A 12,186-nucleotide genomic window follows, 5' to 3' on the forward strand; every position below is an offset into this window, starting at 1 on the left:
CCAAAATGAAAGACTAATTCATATTCATTTGAAAATATCTCTGGGTATAAAGCAAGGTAGATTGAAGAAGAAAAATACCCTACCACAGCACACTGAAACATGTTTATATGTCTTTAGGGAAGACAAATCTTTAAGAGATTTTTTTATTTATATGTATTTCTTCTTTGTTCCAAAACATGTTCATGGTGGCTTACATAAATATGCAAGTGCAAGAAGATAAAAGAAGTGGACAGAAAGAGAAAACAAGGGCGAGGAAAAATGAAGTTAGAAAAAGAATGTTGAGTTTTGTTGAAACCTGACCGGGGATATTACATAAAATGCATTTCTTGATGTAGTGTTCTCTTAGTAGGTATGGACTGCACATTTCGTCAGAACTTTCTAGTAACAATGCTAAGAAACAAAAAGTATATGTTATGCCATTGGACTTCCCTGGTGACGCAGTGGTTTAGAATCTGCCTGCCAATGCAGGGGACACGGGTTCGATCCCTGGTTTGGGAAGATCCCACATGCTGCGGAGCAACTAAGCCCGTGCGTCACAACTACTGAGCCTGTGCTCTAGAGCCCATGAGCCACAACTACTGAGCCCACGTGCTGCAACTACTGAAGCCTGCACGCCTAGAGCCCGTGCTCTGCCAAAAGAGAAGCCTCCGCAATGAGAAGCCCATGCACCGCAACGAAGAGTAGCCCTTGCTCGCCACAACTAGAAAAAACCTGCCCACAGCAACAAAGACCCAACGCAGCCAAAAATAAATAAAATAAAAAAAAAATCAAATATCTATAAATAAATATATATATATAAGTGTATGTTATGCCATTGATGAACATTATAAGATAAATAGTCAATTTTAAGAGAAACACATCTATTCTTTTTATTATGATTAAAAACATTTTCTCCCCAGTCTTTATAAAAAAGATACTGTAAAATGTGTACAATATTCTCAACAATACCCTTACAGTAGGGCAGCCAATACGCTCATTCACCCTCAAGCTTTAGTTAGTAGTGAATAGCCTGGCAACTTCCCAGGTACCTCGATTCTGGGAAAGGGCATGCCTTAAATAGAAAACACGGGTGATCAAATCTCTGAAAGAAGTATATATAAGATAAATAAATAAATGGCATGTGGTTCATAAGAAGATCACGTGAGAGATGACCAAGAACAATCGTTTTACAATGTGGCCTACCAATGAACACCAAAGACATACCACACACCAGCTCCATGAATACAGTTAGATACGGGGAGATGTGTCATAGGCTGCCTCACGTGATGCTGTATGAGGAATGAAAATGGGCAGCCAGCAGCAGGATGGGCAGAAAAAAGTGTTTTAAAGACAGGATATGCACAGCTTCATTTACCCAACAAATACTTATCGAGTTCCCACGATGTACTAGTATTGGAGACAAAGTGCAGAGAATGAGAGATTTTGCCCCTGCCCTTATGGAGTATACAATTCAGTGAGAATAAAGGTCAATATGGCAGATTACTGGTTGGCCACCAAACCCAGTCCTCTTCTTTCCGGTACAGAGAAACTACACTTCCTAGCCTCCTGTGCAGTTAGGTGTGGTGACCATGTACCAAGTCCCAGGCAATGGACTGTGAGTGGGAGTGATGGTTGTCACTTCAAGGCTTGTCCTATAAAATATCCCACATATGATCCTCCATGATCTTCCCTCATGTACTATCCAGGTATTATGACATAGAGTGACTTGGAAGTCACAACTTAAATGTGATAGAGCTGCCACAGCATGGGTTACAGAACAGAGCACTCAGCTACTTGCTTGTCCTTTTATTGGTTCTTTCTGTTAGGGTAAATAAATTTGTATTATATCAAGTATAAACGAACAAAAGGAAATGTTGGAATTTGTTGTTATTGTAGTTTGTTTTCTTTCCCTCACAAATCGTATAAAGAGAATTGCAGTAGAAGATAAGTACTATGGTAGAGAAAATGCACTGTGCTGTGGGATTCCAGAGGAGGAACACATAAACAACGAAGACATGTGAGTTCAGCGCTTTCTGGAGGAAGTGACGTATCAACTAGGCTTGAAGGGTGACAAGAATTAGCCAGACAAGTTGGAGAAAGGGGGCAAGCAAGGAGCAGAATATTCCAAGCAGTGTGGACAGAAAAGGTGGGAGAGAACTGAAGCCCAATCAGAATGTTGAAGGCACTCTGTGAGAAGAACAGGGACGAGGATAGAGAAGTAAGAAGAAGCTACATCCTTCAGACTCCACGGAGGAATAATATCCAACTCGTCCTTAACAGATGCTCTGGCCCCAGGGTAAGTGAAGGGTGGCCTGGACTATAGCGTGAAGGCTGTGGGAAAGAAGAGAAGTGGACAGGTTTCAAGTGTGGGCTCTACAGGCTTGGTAAATGGCTGAAGGTAGGAAATTAGGAAGAGAGAGAAGTCAAAACAACTTCCAGTTTTCCCGCTTGGGCAGATTTTTGGATCAATGCATCATTATCTGAGAAAATAAACAGAAAAAATAGCTTTGGAAGGGCAAGAGGCACGAAGATGAAATAAACTTTGGACAGATTGATTCTGAGTGCATATGAGACATTCAATTCCACAGGGTTGAGCATGTGAGTCTGAATCTTAGGAGTAAAATTAGGCTGCAAATGTGTATTTGTGAGACATCAGCATGTAGACAGTAATTGGAGCAACTGAGAGCGCCAAAGAAGATGGGTCCTGGCAGAAGAGAAGAGGGCCTAGCATAGAACAGTGAGGACCACTTCCATGTAAGGTACTGGCAGGAGAAAAGGAGATTGAAAAGGAGGACCCCAGGGAGGCAGGAAGAAAGCCAGGGGCTATGGCTTAGAGAAGCCAAGGTGGCAGAGGGTTTCCAGACACAGGGCCAGTCAGTCCAATTCAGCAAATATTTGTGAGTGAGCGCTATGTGCCAAACGCTGGGTCAGTGCAGTCAAATGCTGCCAAGAAGACAGATTCCCTTCTAGCTCTTAACTGCTAGGAAGCCATTGCGTTAGACTTGCATACAAAGCCTAAGAGACAGATTTGGAAACCACTTGGAGATGTGCAAAAGCAGTGTAGCTTAGCTATTAAAAGCATGAATTCCAGAGCCAGATACCGTAAGCTGAAGCCTCGCTTAGTTCTAAGTTAAATGTACGATCTTGGTAAAGTCTATTGACCTGTCTCTCTTTCTTGTATTCCTCGCGTCTAAAATAACAGTACTTTTCTATAGGGTGACTGTGATGATTGAGAAATCATCACTTGTATGAATTCTCGTAGAAGAATGCCTGGCATGAGGTAAGCACTAAAAAGTAATCTTAGAAGCTATACAACAGGTCATCTGCAGTTTTAGTTCAGGTGCTGAAAACACAAGCATATCGCAGCAATAGACGAATCCCCTGATGAGTTCTACCATTGACCCACTTTCCTTGGTCTTTCTAGAAGGACTCTGATTCCAGGTAACCAATCCCTCCCTCCCCAGGCTGGCCCAAGTCAAGAACTACATTCCAAAAGGCTGCACCAGAAAAGGGCTGTCTGGGGTGAAGAGAACGGCAGCATGCTGGGCATTAGCTCTCTGATGGCATACTGATGCCTACTGGCAGTCACCTGCAGCTCTCCTCTTCCACCTCACTGAGCCCCCGTGGCTCAGATTCTCGTGCAGTCACTGTAACTTCCAGCTCACTGCCTCCTACTGCTCATCAAGACAAATGGCAGGAAAAAATGCACCAAAAGACTGGCGGCAGGATACACGAAGTAGCTGTAGGGCAAGCTCAGATTGTCTCAAACTGAGCATTGGGATCACATTCCTGGACACCCCAGAACTGCTCGTAGGGAATTGAGCCCTGGCGTTCTCCCACTGGCCCACCCTGGCCGGCAGTCGAATAGCAAGGAGGTCAGCCGCTGTTCACTCCCTGTGAGCATTTGGCTGGCTGTGCTCCACCACGCCCTCTAGAGGAAGGCCCAGGAAGTCTCTGCATCAAGAGCAGCTGTGCTTCTCCTCTGCAACTGGCTCATTACGATTTTAAGAACCTACGGATCACACAGTGAATCTGAATTTCTTTCTCTCATTGAGATGGCTTTACCTTTGTCCCTCTTTGCAATAATTTCTTCAGTTATCTATTTTTTAAATTTTGTAAGTTTACCTCGTAACTGTACAAGGCAAAGTAAAAGATGCGTAGAAGAAAACTAGCCATAAGTAATCATTGGATACTGTGGGATACTGAGAGATATGATGTGCTCCTCCTAATTAATATAGGAAGAAAAGGTGAAAGAGGAAGTGAGGAGGGGAAGGGAAAAAGAACAAAGACTATCCACGTTTTAAACAATTCTCAGAAGGATAAAAGAAAGAATGACCCCTTTACTCTGGAACTCTGTTCCTGGCATAGGAGAAAGTGTGGCTTTCACTGGTCACAGTCTCATCAGTCATCGTCTCATCTCTTACCTCCCTTCCCATGGTTCCTCCCTTCCCCACTCTCTTCCTCTCACTGGGAGAACTGACCTTCACAGTATTCACCAAGTGACTTAGAAAGGAATGGTTTTACAGTGGTGATACATCCTAACAATGGTGACGATGATGATGAAGAAAAAGAACGAGGAAGCAAAGATCAGAGAACTTTGTATTTATTTGTGAGCTACCACCATCACCTAGAAATCTCAGTCTGATATGCAACTGACAGCCACCTTTGAAAATACTTTTTACTCAGAAGGAACAGACATTTTCCAATTGCCCACACTGGGTGCTAGCACTGATTAGTAACATATGATTTAATTCTGGCAGGATTCACTGGAATCCTGATGAAGTATGATAACTGGGAATTTCATTTGTATTAAAAGGACTCATTAAATGTTCTCTTCTAGAGGTCAGAAAATAATGTGACATAAATCCTTACTTACTGCAGATTTCCTGCAGGGGAAGAATTCATTCGTTTGATTCCATCTAGCGAGTGTTGTTCCTGGACCATGGGAAGAGGAACACTGCCTCGGGCATGAATGCTGCCTTGATCTTTGCCTCAATGTGTCTCTTGCCTGGTTTAGATAACAGCTCTGCGCTTCCTCTCACAGGCAGGCCTGTGGAGTTTGTCGAGGGCTGAATCAGTGCCATAGCTTCTGGGAACAAAGGGATCAACGACAGCTATCACTATCTTGAGGGAGCCCAAGGTCATTTCAGTCTTATTCGTCTCCAGCTGAATTTTGTTTTGGTCTTGGCCTAAGGGTCTGTGCCAAGTTGCATAGGTTATTGAAAGAATGATCCCTTTAATCTGGGATTTTGTCCATCATGCAGAAGTCAGAGCTGAAGCCAGCCAGAGATAGCTTTACACGATGGTTCAAGGTTACGGCCTCTTGGCATTACATGACACAACCTCTAACAATCTCCACATTGTTATCTCTTGCTACTCCCGGCCTACATTCTTTCACTTATTCACCAAGCATTTGGGAGCCTCTATCTTCCAGGCCTTGTACTTGGCACCGGGGATACAATGATTAGCTTCCCTGGAGTTTAAGTTCATGGAGGATACGGACATTAACCAGAGAATCACATAAGCCAATCCAAACATGAGAACATTTGAAGGAGAGAAGGCCTAGTCAGAGTCCCAGGAAGGCTGCCTTGAGGAATGTAGAGGGAGAATGGAGGCAGGGGAGGGGCTGTGGGAGCTTTAGGGTAGAGGACACAGCAAGTGCAAAGGCCCTGGGGTGGTCTACACACTGTGGTTTCGTATTAGTAATGTGTGGTACTTGTCTATTCCAGGGCTGGGCCTTTACAAGCCCTCAGAAGTGTTTGTTCTGTGTGTTGCACTGAACTGAGTGTTGTCAGTGCACGTCCACGGCCTCAGCAGCAGCAGAACAGTGATCAAACTGTGGCACGCTGGTGGCAGCCAACGCTGCTTGTTTCTCTGAGCTGTTTTCTTTTGTTTTATTTCTGTTTCTGAAAGCAATCCCTTCCTAGAGCCTGACCTAGAGATTCTGTAACTATAAGAGGACATATGTATCTGCCAATCTCTTGACATCAAGTACAGCATCTTATAAGACTTGCCTTCATATTCCTTTCAGTCAAGTCTTTAAAAGATCTGTATTACATATTTCAGCATGCAAATAAGCCATACTTGCTTTTTGTCTTTTCTGTTTTAAGGTTATGTTTACACTCACAATATGGCAAAACCTCTTCAGCATTCAATAGTTGGTTTTATATTATGAAATACTATGTAGGCAAGTAATATGCCAAACCCAGTGATAGACAGTTGTTTGCTTTGTTTGCTGGTTGTTTATTTCTTCTTCAGTTTGAATGTTTATTGTTATTTAACCTTGTACATGTCCAGAGGTACAAAATATTGATTCTTGGTTTCCAGGAAAGAAGAAGGGGTTTAGAGGAAAACACTGCTTAGTACAAAATGGCTTGCTATATTAATTCATAAACTGCCATGAGGTTAGATGAGATTTGAAACCTTTTGAAGCCCATTTCTAATAAAACTTAAAATGCTTTTTCACTAATGTTAAAAATTACCCCTTTATGTTATCACCAGAAATGTAATGAAGTCAGAAGACAGCTCCAGTCAACTCAGAAGACAGTTCTGAGTTGGATGGGGGAAACAGAGATATGTTCTATAAGAGCTAATTCTGGTTGGCTCCTTGTGACATTAGGAAGCAAAACCTAATCTCTTAACCTGGACTCTTGTCATCTTCCCAGTGACCATCCCTCTCACTGCCAGAGAGGGAAAGGCAGGGAAATGCTAGAGGCCCCATGTGGATTAATTTGGGGGAGATATTGAAATATTTTCCAAACAATTTAATTATTTAACATCGACTACTATGTGCCAAATAAAGAAGACAGGTGAGCAGTTGTGATGTAAGTGGAGAGTAAAGGATAAAATGATAATGACAACAACAAAAAAGAAATATTGATTTGGTCATTGCTTCCTCCTTCAAGGAATTAAAAAATACAAGTAAAAGTACTGATTTATTTTATTTATTTATTTTTTTTTTGTGGTATGCGGGCCTCTCACTGTTGTGGCCTCTCCTGCTGCAGAGCACAGGCTCCGGACGCGCAGGCTCAGTGGCCATGGCTCACGGGCCCAGCCGCTCCGCGGCATGTGGGATCTTCCTGGACCAGGACACGAACCCGCATCCCCTGCATCGGCAGGCAGACTCTCAACCACTGCGCCACCAGGGAAGCCCAGTACTGATTTATTTCAAGATTAATTTTGCTCACTGGACTCTTCTTTTGATCCCGGCCTACTTCTTGGACTGGACTGTGTGAGCCTTAACTTTAGAGTCGCTCTTTATGCATTTTTACATTTCATACTCTTAATAATCATGTGAACTAGAAAATATTACTTCTGTTTTTTTTTTTTTAATATAAGAAAACAGTATTAGAGAAGTGAAATAACTTGCCCTGGGTAACAGAGCTAGTAGGTGGCAGAGATAAGAATTGAACCCAAGCCTGTCTGACACCAAAGATTATATTCAATCCACTCTGGTAGCCTTAAAGTGTAGTTAGGCTTTATGGTTTATCACAGGCTATTGAATATAGTTCATTGTGCTGTGTAGTAGGACCTTGTTGTCTATCCATTATACATAATAGTTTGCATCTGCTAGCCTCAAACTCCCAATCCCCCACTGCCCCTCCCCATTGGCACCCACAAGTCTATTCTCTATGCCTGTGAGTCTGTTTCTGTTTTGTAGATAAGTTCATTTGCATTCAATATCCTGTGATACACCATAATGGAAAAAGAATACGAAAAAGAATGTATATTTATGTATAACTGAATCACTTTGCTGTATAGTAGAAATTAACACAACATTGTAAAACTATACTTCAATAAAATAAAAAATTTTTTTAATTAAAAAGAAAGGGGTTTCCCTGGTGGCACAGTGGTTGAGAGTCCGCCTGCCGATGCAGGGGACGCGGGTTTGTGCCCCGGTCCGGGAAGATCCCACATGCCACACAGCGGCTGGGCCCGTGAGCCATGGCCGCTGAGCCTGCACGTCCGGAGCCTGTGCTCCGCAACGGGAGAGGCCACAACAGTGAGAGGCCCACGTACTGCAAAAAAAAAAAAAGTATAGTTAGCCTTGTTAACAGCATGGAAGGAAACGCTAGAGAGCCCAAGGCAGATTAATTGGGGGGAAATCTTTGAGAACCAAGGTTTAGCCATGGAAGAGCTCAGTCATGGTCCCTAACACACAACCACTCAAAACAGAAGGCCTTTATATCCTCTGCTTTTCTCCTCTCTCCTCTCTCCCATCATCACCTCTTAGTTTCCTGTCATGAGACTAGTCAGTCTTCGGGCTGTGACCAGGTGCTTTTTTCTTCAGGGAGCCTTCTTCTGCTCTTTCTAAAACCCTTCCCTTGTTAATCACTTTCTTCTTTGTACTTTAGAAAATATCCTTACCCCACCCCCAAATGTTTATGGAGTTAACAATACTTATTGAGAACCATGTGTTATCACTGTTCTAGGCAATGGAGAGACATCAGTAGACAAATCAGACCAAAAAATCCTGCCCCCATGGGATTTACTTTCTTGTGGGGAAAAGCCAGACAAGTCAATTATACAAGATGTTAAAAGACACTAAGGAGAAAAATAAAACAGGGAAAGAGGACAGGAAGTGAGATAAAGGGTGTTACAGTTTAAAATGAGTTGGTCATGGAAAGCCCCACATTGAGAAGGTGACATTTGAAAAAAGACTGGGAGAAGATGAGTTGTGAGCCATGTGGATTTTGGGGGGAAGAATTTCCAGGCAGAGGGAATGAGTGAAAAGGCCCTGAGGTGGGAGCACCCGGGTCATGTTAGAGGAACAGCAAAGAGGCCGATTTGGGTGAAGCCCAGTGAGCAAGGGGGAGAGTAGAGTAGTGGGAATATAATACATTGGATATAACATGTGACCTTTCAGGCCAACTTTATATATATCTGCTTTTTCTCACTGCCCACTTTCCTCCTCCACTCATAAGAGCATGGGGGTTTCATTTACATACGAATCCATCTCAAGTAGAAGTAGATACATAATTCTAGTTTTTTTTTTTATTAAAACACACACACACACACACACACACACAAACACACACACCCCAAACAATTTAAACAAAGACAGACTGGTTAACTTCTCAACCACTTTATTTCCTACCTTGGGTTCCTACCATGTTCCCAAAGGGATTTAACGGAAATAATAATAAAACGTAACATTTCGACACTATGAACCAGGTACTATACTACCTGGTGTTTTACATGCCGAGTGTCCTCTGTTGCTTTTAATAACCCATTAAGGAAGGCAGTACCCATGCTAACACTCTTCCTTTTCTTCTTTCTCTTGTCTTTGCGCATTTTCTTCAAGCATCCTCACCTTGGCCATGTTTTTAGAACTCTGTTTATTACCTGTCAATCCATCACACCATTGCCAAGAACTACAGCTTTCTGTGGACCATCTCAGTGGTTAAACCATCACCTCATCATGTTTGCTTCATTTTCAATGAATTTATTTTATTTTACTTTACAAATTTTTAAAATAAAAGTGTATATGTGTACACATGATGATTTGATATACATAGTAAGTGATTACTATACTCAGCCTGTTAACATATTGTCTCTTTTCACATGGTTACTTTTGTGTGTGTGTGTGATGAGAGCATGTGAAATCTACTCTTAGCAAATTCCCAATATTCAATACAGTATTATTAACTATAGTCATCATGCTATACATCTGATCTCTAGACTTACTAATCCTACTTAACTCCAACTTTTTACACTTTGACCAATATTTCCTCTACCTCCCCAGCCCTGGTAACTACCGTTCTACTCTTTGCTTCCATGTATTTGACTATTTTTAGATTTCACATATAAGTGAGATCATGTAGGTCCTTTTCTGTGTCTACCTTATTTCACCTAGCATAATGTCCGCAACGTTCATCCATGTTGTTGCATATCGTAGGATCTCCTTTTTTAAGGTCGAATAACATATACATATATATATATGTGTGTATATATATATATATATATATATACACACATACATACATATATATATACACACACATACATAAATATATATTTTTTATCAATGGGAACTTAGGCTGTTTCCACATCTTGGCTACTGTGAATAGTACAGTGAATACAGGAGCACAGATATCCCTTAGAGGTGGCTTTCATTTCATTTCTGTATATACCAAAAAGTGAGGTTGCTGGATCAGATCATAGTTCTACATTTAAATTTTTGAGCAACTTCGAAAACCATTTTCCATACTGTTTTCTATTAAAGGCTACATCAATTTACACTCCCAACAACAGTGTACAAGGGTTCTCTTTTCTCCATATCCTTGCCAACACTTATCTTTAATTTTTTGGATGATAGCCATTCTAACAGGTGTGAGGTGATATTTCACTGTGGTTTTGATTTGCATTTCCCTAATGATTACTGATGTTGAGCACCTTTACATATACCTTTTGGCCATTTGTATGTCTTCTTTGGAAAAATGTCTGTTCAGGTCTTTTGTCCATTTTTTAGCAGGTGGTTTCTTGTTTTTTGCTACTGAATTGAATAAATTCCTTATATATTTTGGATATTAACCCCTTATCAGATATATGATTTGCAAATATTTTCTCCCAATCCATAGATTGTTTTGTATTTTGTTGATTGTTTCCTTTGCTGTGCAGAAATTTTTTTTTAGTTTGATGTAGTACACTTGTTTATTTTTGCTGTTGTTGCCTGAACTTTTGGTACCATATCAAAAAAGTCATTGCTGAGGCCAATTGATGTCAAGGAGCTTTCTCCCTATGTTTTCTCCTAGGAGTTTTATAGTTTCGGGTCTTATATTTAAAATTTTAATCTATTTTGAGGTGATTTTTGTGTATGGTATAAGAAAAGGGTTCAATTTCATTCTTTTGCATGTGGATATCCAGTTTCCTAAGCATCATTTATTGAAGAGACTATCCTTTCTCAGTGTGCATTCTTGGTGCCTTTGTTGAAAATTAGTTGACCATATTTGCTTGGGTTTATTTCTGGGTTCTCTATTCTGTTCCGTTGGCCTACATGTCTGTTTATGCATGTACCAAACTATTTTGATTACTACATCTTTGTAGTATAGTGAGAAATCAGGAAGTGTGATACCTCCAACTCTGTTTTTCTTTCTCAACATTGCTTTGGCTATTTGGTGTCTTTTGTGAATATGAATTTTAGGGTCGTTTTTTCTATTTCTGTGAAAAATGCCATTGGAATTTTGATAGGGACTGACTGAATTGAATCTGTATATTGCTTTGAGTAGTGTGGACAATTTGACAATATTAATGATTCCAATCCATGAACATCTGATGTCTTTTCACATGTTTGCATGTCTTACAATTTCTTTCATCAATGTTTTATATTTTTCAGTGTACAGATATTTCACTTTCTTGCTCAGATTTATCCCTCAGTATTTTACTCTTTTTTGATGCTATTGTGAATGAGGTTGTTTTCTTAATTTCTTTTTTGTTGTTGCTGGTGTCACTGAATTTCTTTTTAACGGATAATGCAGAGCAGAATTTTCAAATGGGACTCTTTGTACCTCCATTTTAGGTGAGGTCCCAAAGGCTAAGAGTGATATTACAGGGCAAGTCATCCTCACTTCTAAAGTAGAATTTTAGACCACCTATGAAGGACGTGTGAAGATAGAGTAGAATGGGTTCATCAGTTCTGGTCCATCATCCACCTCAAGGCTATGTAAGGGGATGAAAGCAGCCCTGGTGAGGATTTCTTTGGAGAGAGTTGGGATGCTGTGAGTCAAGTCCCTTTTCATGGATGAGGGAAAGAAGAATATGCTCTCTTAGCTTAGTCCAAATGAAGTGTGGGTTCAAGACATCACTCAGATCTCTTGACCTGTGTGTACTGGAGTTTGGGACAAAGGGGATTAGTGCCCTACTCAGGCTAAAGAGGCTACATTGGGAGCCTATGCTTAAGTAGCAATGCTAAATGTGCATAGAGAAGAGAGATACGGCCATACTGGGGAAAAAGAGCACTTCCCCAAACAGGAGGCCAAGGTACACGTGTTCCCAGACAAAACAGAATGCCACAAAAGGAAATCTCACCCACGAAAAAATACTAAGAGGAACAAAAAAGCTCCCAAGCTGACAAACCCCCAGAAGCTAACAGGCAGGGAGGGGAGGAATGCAGGAGACCGAAAGAGAAGCATGGCCCATCAAGGGGACAGGTCAGTCACAGATTTCTGAAATCTGCCAAAGTGCCCCATGAGGTCAAGATGGTAATTT

The 12,186-nt window shown here is 41.2% G+C and overlaps 1 protein-coding gene across 1 annotated transcript in view; it reads right to left on the bottom strand.

Annotated features, from left to right (window-relative positions):
* The window catches only part of CD96 (CD96 molecule), an 84,398-nt gene that overhangs the window by 17,850 nt on the left and 54,362 nt on the right, over positions 1-12,186 (bottom strand).

The sequence above is a fragment of the Phocoena phocoena genome, chromosome 4, assembly GCF_963924675.1.
Source record: "Phocoena phocoena chromosome 4, mPhoPho1.1, whole genome shotgun sequence".
Lineage (NCBI taxonomy): Eukaryota > Metazoa > Chordata > Mammalia > Artiodactyla > Phocoenidae > Phocoena > Phocoena phocoena.